Consider the following 7,530-nt stretch of genomic DNA (forward strand, 5'->3'; position numbering starts at 1 on the left):
GAGTCCACGGCCCATCTTGCAATTATCTTATAATTACAATATCAGTCCCCTTAATTTAATTAATCTCTTTTGATCACAAAATTAATTCTAAATTAATTCTTGACCAATATTAATTAAATAATATGATTTCTCAATTAATATATTATTCTTATAATATATTAATAAATCACAATTAACCTCTTTCTCCATAATTCATCCAGTCAAGTTGCTATGGTGAAGGCAACCCAAAAGGACCATGCTACTATCGGGTCAAGTACAAACCATTTATAGTTATGGGCTTAGACATCTAATCCAACAGTCTCCCACTTGGATAAGTCTAATAACTATAACTGCCAATGTAACTTCAAAATCCGATTAGCAATCGTAATTCTCAAAAGCCACTGTCGAACTCTAACCTAGTCAATAACGCGTCCTTTAGATAAGGGATCATGTAATCCTCCGTTCTCAAGATATCATGTGGAAAAATACATGGAACATAGTCATACTTATTGTCCAGCAGTTTGTTTCCCGATTTCCGATTCGTTTGACATAGAACTTAATTGAACACATCAATTTAGTCCTGACCGGGCCCGACACATAAGTCAAAACAAAATCATTGAGGGGCCCAAGATATCGCTTTTAATCCTCTTAGGACAAAAGGAACAGATGAACTTCGACTTATATGCTTGTACTATTTACTTATTAAGTCGTACACAACAATACGTTTTATAACATCAAGTTACTGATGCGTTTACGCATTATCAATGCACAACCAACTCGTAAACAACAACTCATATATATAGGTTTAAAGACTATATGATATTATCGTCTCACAATCACTCGTGATAAATTCCATGAAGTGATTCATGTGTGTGTGGGTTTAATCCAATACTCAAATCTTATTTCAAGAGCACTCGTGAACGTTGTAGCAAGCTTTTGCAATGTCTAACACCTTAGACAATCTTACAAACCAATTCATGACAGTCTAGCCTCATTACCTACTTCCAAAGTATGGCGATTGTGGATAATTTGAATAATCTTATTATTCTGGAAGTCAAAACATGAAAAAGTGAAACAATAGTAAATAATTAACACAAGATAGTAACTTTACTCATAAATAAAACTCATTTATTCAATCATCAAATGTCAATTACAATTTATCTATTACAAGTTTCTAAATACCTATCTAATCACTAAAACTAATATCGTCCTTCATCCCGATACTCCTAGCATGTTGCAAGTGTTTAACCCTACTCAGTCCCTTCGTAAGGGGATCTGTTGGGTTCACTTCTAACGATACCCCCTTCACTACGAGGAGTCCTTCTACTCGATGTCTTATGACGTGATATTTTCTGTCGATGTGCCTGGATCTGCCATGATCCCTTGGTTCCTTGGTTAAGGCGACAGCACCCTCGTTATCACAAAAAATCTCCATAGGCTCCTTTATAGTTGGTACAACTCCAAGGTCTCCAACGAATTTATTTAGCCATATCGCCTCCTTCGACGTTTTGCTCGCTGATATGTACTCTGATTCGCACGTTGAATAAACTACGGTCTCCTGCTTGGAACTTTTCCAAGTCACTGCTCCTCCATTTAGGGTAAACACCTAGCCCGACTGAGAGCGGAAATTATCTCGGTCGGTCTGAAAACTGGCATCACTATACCCTCGCACTCTCTAGTCATCACTCCCACCGAGGATAAGGAACCAGTTCTTAGTCCTTCGCAGGTACTTAAGAATGTTCTTTACCACAATCCAGTGAGCTTTACCAGGATTCCCTTGATATCTGCTGACCATGATCAAAGAGAAGGCCACATCAGGGCGAGTACATGTCATAGCATACATGATCGAGCCAACAACGGAAGCATATGGTACTCGGTTCATCTCTGCTATCTCGACATCTGTACTCAGACTTTGTGTCTTAATCAACTTGGTATTTCTCTGGATTGGTAATTCTCCTTTCTTGGAATTCTCCATGTTGAAACGTTTCAACACCTTGTCCAAGTAGGTACTTTGACTAAGTACTATTAGTCTTTTACTCCTATTTCTCAATATCCTTATCCCCAGAATGTAAGCAGCTTCTCCGAGGTCCTTCATAGCGAAACACTTCCCAAGCCAGGACTTAACCTCCTGCAAGGTTGGAACGTCGTTTCCTATGAGAAGTATGTCATCCACATACAACAGTAGAACGCTAACTATACTCCCACTAGCTTTGACATATACGCAGGACTCATCCTTACTTCTCGAAAAACCAAACTCTTTGACTTTCTCATCGAAACAAAGATTCCATCTGCGAGATGCTTGCATCAATCCATAAATGGATTTCTCAAGCTCACACACTCTATTAGGGTACTTCACATCTACAAAACCCTCTGGCTGACTCATGTAAACATCCTCAACCAACTTCCCATTAAGGAAAACGGTTTTGACATCCATCTGCCATATTTCATAATCATGAAACGCAACTATGGCTAGCATAACCCTTATAGATTTTATCTTTGCTACTGGTGAGAATGTCTCGTCATAGTCAACTCCAGGAGTTTGAGTAACGCCCTACGCAACCAATCATGCCTTATATGTGTGTACTTTCCCATCCATGTCGGTCTTCTTCTTGAAGATCCATTTGCACCCGACTGTCTTACGACCTGTTACATTGTCAACCAAGTTCCAAACTTGATTGTCATACATGGACTGAATCTCGCTATCCATAGCCTCCTTCCACTTCGCAGACTCTGGGCTCACCATGGCTTCCTTGTAGTTATTAGGTTCATCCATATTTATTAGTGTACTATCACTAATAAACGTATCACCTTCAGTAGTAATATGGAAACCATAAAACTCAGGTGGAACGCTAACTCTATTGGAACGTCTAAGAGGTAAGGACTAGTAAATCCGTTCAACAGGAGTTTCCTCCTTGGGTTGATCGCTAGTGTTAGAGGTTCCTGATGGGTTTTGAGCATTACATCAATCCTATGGTGCACATGCAAACCCTAAAGCTTTAGTTTATCTAGTTGTACATGCAATAATCATCCAAAGCTCATAAACCCTAGATCTAGCATACTCTAAACGAAATTAACATGTAATTAGGGTTTAGATCTTACCTTGATTGTTATGTAACAATAACAATCACAATCCTTATTGATCTTGACTTCTAAAAGCCTAGTGCCTCAAATGTTGCACCTCTAATGGAGTCACAAACACCACTAGCAGCAAGATGACTTAGGAGAGGGGATGAAATCGGCTAGGGCAACACCAGGAAGCATAGGGCCGAATTCCTTAGGCTAGGGGGTCTATTTATACTTGTGGCTGCTAGGGTTTTTAGCTGGAAACCCTAATATGACTGCTTAAACCTTAAGCAACCAATGGACTCCTTCTAGAAGATCCCTTGGACGATTTCCTTATGGGCTTCCCATAGAATTCGTCCAACCTATATTCCAAGGTGATCCATCAGCCCAATTGCAATTATCTTATAATTACAGTATCAGTCTCCTAAGTTTAATTAATCTCTTTTGATCACCAAATTAATACTAAATTAATTCTTGATCAATATTAATTAAACAATATGATTTCTCTTTTAATATATTATTCATATAATATATTAATAAATCATAATTAATCATCTTTCTCCATAATTCATCCTATCAGTTGCTATGGTGAAGGCAACCCAAAAGGACCATGCTCATAATTGGGTCAAGTACATACCAAAATAGTTATGGGCTTAGACACCTAATCCAACAGTCTAATAACTATTTTGCAAGTACGACTTCAGAACCTGATCAGCAATCGTAGCTTTCAAAAGCCGTTGTCAACTCTGATCTTATCAGAAACGCGTCCTTTAGATAAGGGATCATATATTCCTCCATTCTAGATATCGTATAGACATGAGACATGGATTATAATCATTCTCTCAGTCTATGTGTTGTTTCCCGATTTCCGATTTATGACGACTGACAACAGACTACAATTGAACACATCAACTTAGTCCCGACTTGGCCAATCACTTAGGGTGTCATCACTAAATCATCGAGGGGCCCACAGATATCGCTTTTATCCCACATTGGGTAAATGGAACGGATAAACTTCGACTCAAATGCTTGCTTGTACTTACTCATCAAATCACACACAACAATATGTTTTATAACACCAAGTTACTGGTGCGTTTACATATTATCAATGTGCAACCGACTTACAAACTACAACTCACACGTCTCCGTTTCAAGAATATAAGATATTATCGTCTCACTAATCACTCGTGATAAAATCCACGAAGCGATTCAAGTAAGCATGGGTTTAATCCAATACTCAAATATTATTTCATAAGTACTCATGAACGTTGCAGCAGACTTTTGCTATGTCTAATACACTTTAGACAATCTACAAGCCAATTCATGACAGTCTTCTTTCATACCTACTTCCAAAGTATGAGCGACTGTGGATGGTTTGAATAATCTTATTATTCGGGAAGTCAAAACATGCGAAGTGAAACACAAGAATAATCGAATCCAATATGGTCTCAAACTTTTGAGTATAAATAAAACACCTTTTATTTAGTCACCATATCGATTACACATTATTCATTGTATAATGTTTCGGATAATCAACTTATTAATTGAATTATAACAACAGTTGTCCCATGCTCCAAGCATGTACACTCTGTTTTCCTATGGTTCTTACTTTGTGAAATAGATCAAATGAACACATTTCCAATGATGCTCATTTCACAATTCCTAATCCTTGTCATAAGTGTAAGAATACCAAATTCTTGCCACTATTAGAATATGTTAGATTCAAACATTTTATGCAACGATCCCTTCGTAATGTCAAAGCATCAAAGCCACCAAGACTTTGCCAATGATATTACAAAGTGCTCTATTGGAGATTGTTACAAGGCAATTCCATAGATATGAAGTCTCATATTCAAAGTACATTCCTTTGAACAACCTTCTCGCATAAACGTTTCTAATCTAGACATAGATTCTTAATATCCAACTCCCATTATGGAAACATTTCCATATTTTCCATATGACAACTCATTCTAAATAGAATCCTATTCATAATAATGTCGATATGGTCCATCCATTACAATACTTCCAACTGCCCACAAGTGACCAATCCTTGGCAAACCTTAGACTGTCCTTGACAGTTGTTTAATTAATTTTAGTCATATCCGGTTCTGTTCCTTTTTCCCTCTTAATGCCCTAGGCATTCAGAAAATCGGAACGGACGAATATTACAGCATATGCAATCGATCCTATACCCAAAGTGTATGGGATACGATACATAATGTCTTACATAAAGACATGATACTTTACCAGTGTCTCGCTATAATATTGCCATATATAGAATTCTTTTAAGTTGAACCTTTTCAACATAACATCCATATATGTCCTTTGACTAAATTTGATTAGAATTTCTCAATCCAAGTTCTTAGATTTTGAAATGAAGTATAATATTCTCTCCCTTAATTATAGCAAACCAACTTTTCAACCCCTGCAACTTTGCAAAGTGAAACTTTTGTTTTCTATAATTAATATTGCTAACTTGCAACACTTAAAATAATAATCATGCTCCCACTAACATGATAATTATATCCATACCAGCATAACATTTATGCTCCCACTAGCTTTGACATGTATTTAGAAATTAGTTGGACTTCTAGAAATCAATACTTATTGACTTTCTTGCCAAAGTTCATATTTCTAATACGAGATGTTTCGATAAACCTTTATCCAAGCTTCTCAAACTCATACACATTCCCTTATATAGCTCATATGTGTGTCTAAACCATTTTAGAACTTATAGCAATAAGTCTTAAATGTTCAAACTAATTTCCAAATCTCACAATTCGAACTATGAAGAGGGATGCCGTAATCATAATCGAATTTGAGAACGCAAATATCACAATTGCTATCTCATTAAAATCTCTCTTAGTGAAAGCATTTCCTCACAATCATTTTCATGAAGGAGAGAAACCTTATGACACTTAGCTTTTATGGTGTATGTGTTCCTATCCATGTGAACTTGTCATAACCATAATCATAAGACAAGGTTTAAGACAAATCCAAACTCATATGGACTGAACTTGTTCATTCTTAATTTCTTGCCATCAAGGGTCCCACCATTGCTTCCAAGTTATTTAGCAGCTCAACTATACCAGTCAATGCACTTTCATTGAACAAGGTGCTTGCCTTTATGCAGTCAATTGAGAACTCGTAGAACTCATATGCATAAGTAACTTTACTGGAATGACATAGAAACAAAATTGTGTCAACACGATATGTTACAAACCTCAAGTCGTGTGCTAGTGTCTAATAGGTTTACTCTTGATTAGTTCTTGAACCTTTTCAAGATCATTTAGACTCCCACCGACCTCTTGACATATAAGATTCCCTTGTCAAGAAACATTTCTTGACAAACAAATACTCAAGAGTTAGTGCGGATTCTTATCAAGACAACGCTTCATACAATTGGTCTTAGTCGGTCTTTGTCTTATCCAAGACATCACAACTTACCAATTTCAAATGTGCAGGAATAAGAAAACCTTTCCTACTCCACACTTGATGAGTGTTTTAACCTTACTGAAGACGTGTCACTCAATATCACAATCTTGGAGTACGATTCTAAGACTTGATTTTGGAACGAAGTATGATTCACCTTTTGATTTAACCACTTCAACAATTCCTGATTCCTCTTCTTAGCCATACTAGTGCACTAAGATTTACTTAGAGGATCAATTGTGATATGGTTTCATAATCAATGAGACGATCATAAAACATGATACTAAAGTACTCTCCCATCTTTTTATATTGGAGAAACTTTTATCATTCTGCCCAATTGATTCTTCTTATTTGTTCTGCCATTCATTGAAACTTTTCAATGATTCAGAATTACACTTAATCTTGTAAGCATAACCACATTTACTATACTTTTAGTAAATCATGACGAATAATCTTATTGTTATTTGTGGTGGACTTGACCAGTGCACAACATTGCGTACCAGATCTCCTGGTCTTTCACTTGACCCACATACTTATGTGAACAAGGAATTAGTCTTAATTTCCTAAGTACCAAGATTTCCATACATCATATGACTCAAATCATATGATTCCAAGCTTCTGTCCAATTGAAACTTGGGCGATGGGAATCTTTCCTTACTTAGAAAATTACGACACTACCATAAATAACATAACTAAGAATCACATTCACTTAATATTGCTTATAATAGAAACACACAAGCATCAATTTTCACAAATGACATTGCAAGGAGATATAAATAAGACAAAACTCAAAATTTATTTTATTAATAAAATGTGCGGAAAACTTGTCCTTACAACGCAAATTCAAATGAAAACTATGCTATTACATATTCCTAAGCAATCTATCATAACTCTAAGTAGCAGCTCAAACATCCGATCATCAAATCATGTGATCGAAATCCATTTCTTCGCGATCAGACTTAGCTTACTTCTTCCTTTAAGCTTCCTTTCTTTTCTTCGATCCTACAACACATCAAAATGCAATCTTATCACATCATTTGTTAAGAATCTAAAACA

This window comes from Lactuca virosa, chromosome 7 (assembly GCF_052849685.1).
Source record: "Lactuca virosa cultivar CGN04683 chromosome 7, Lactuca_virosa_CGN04683_v6, whole genome shotgun sequence".
NCBI lineage: Eukaryota > Viridiplantae > Streptophyta > Magnoliopsida > Asterales > Asteraceae > Lactuca > Lactuca virosa.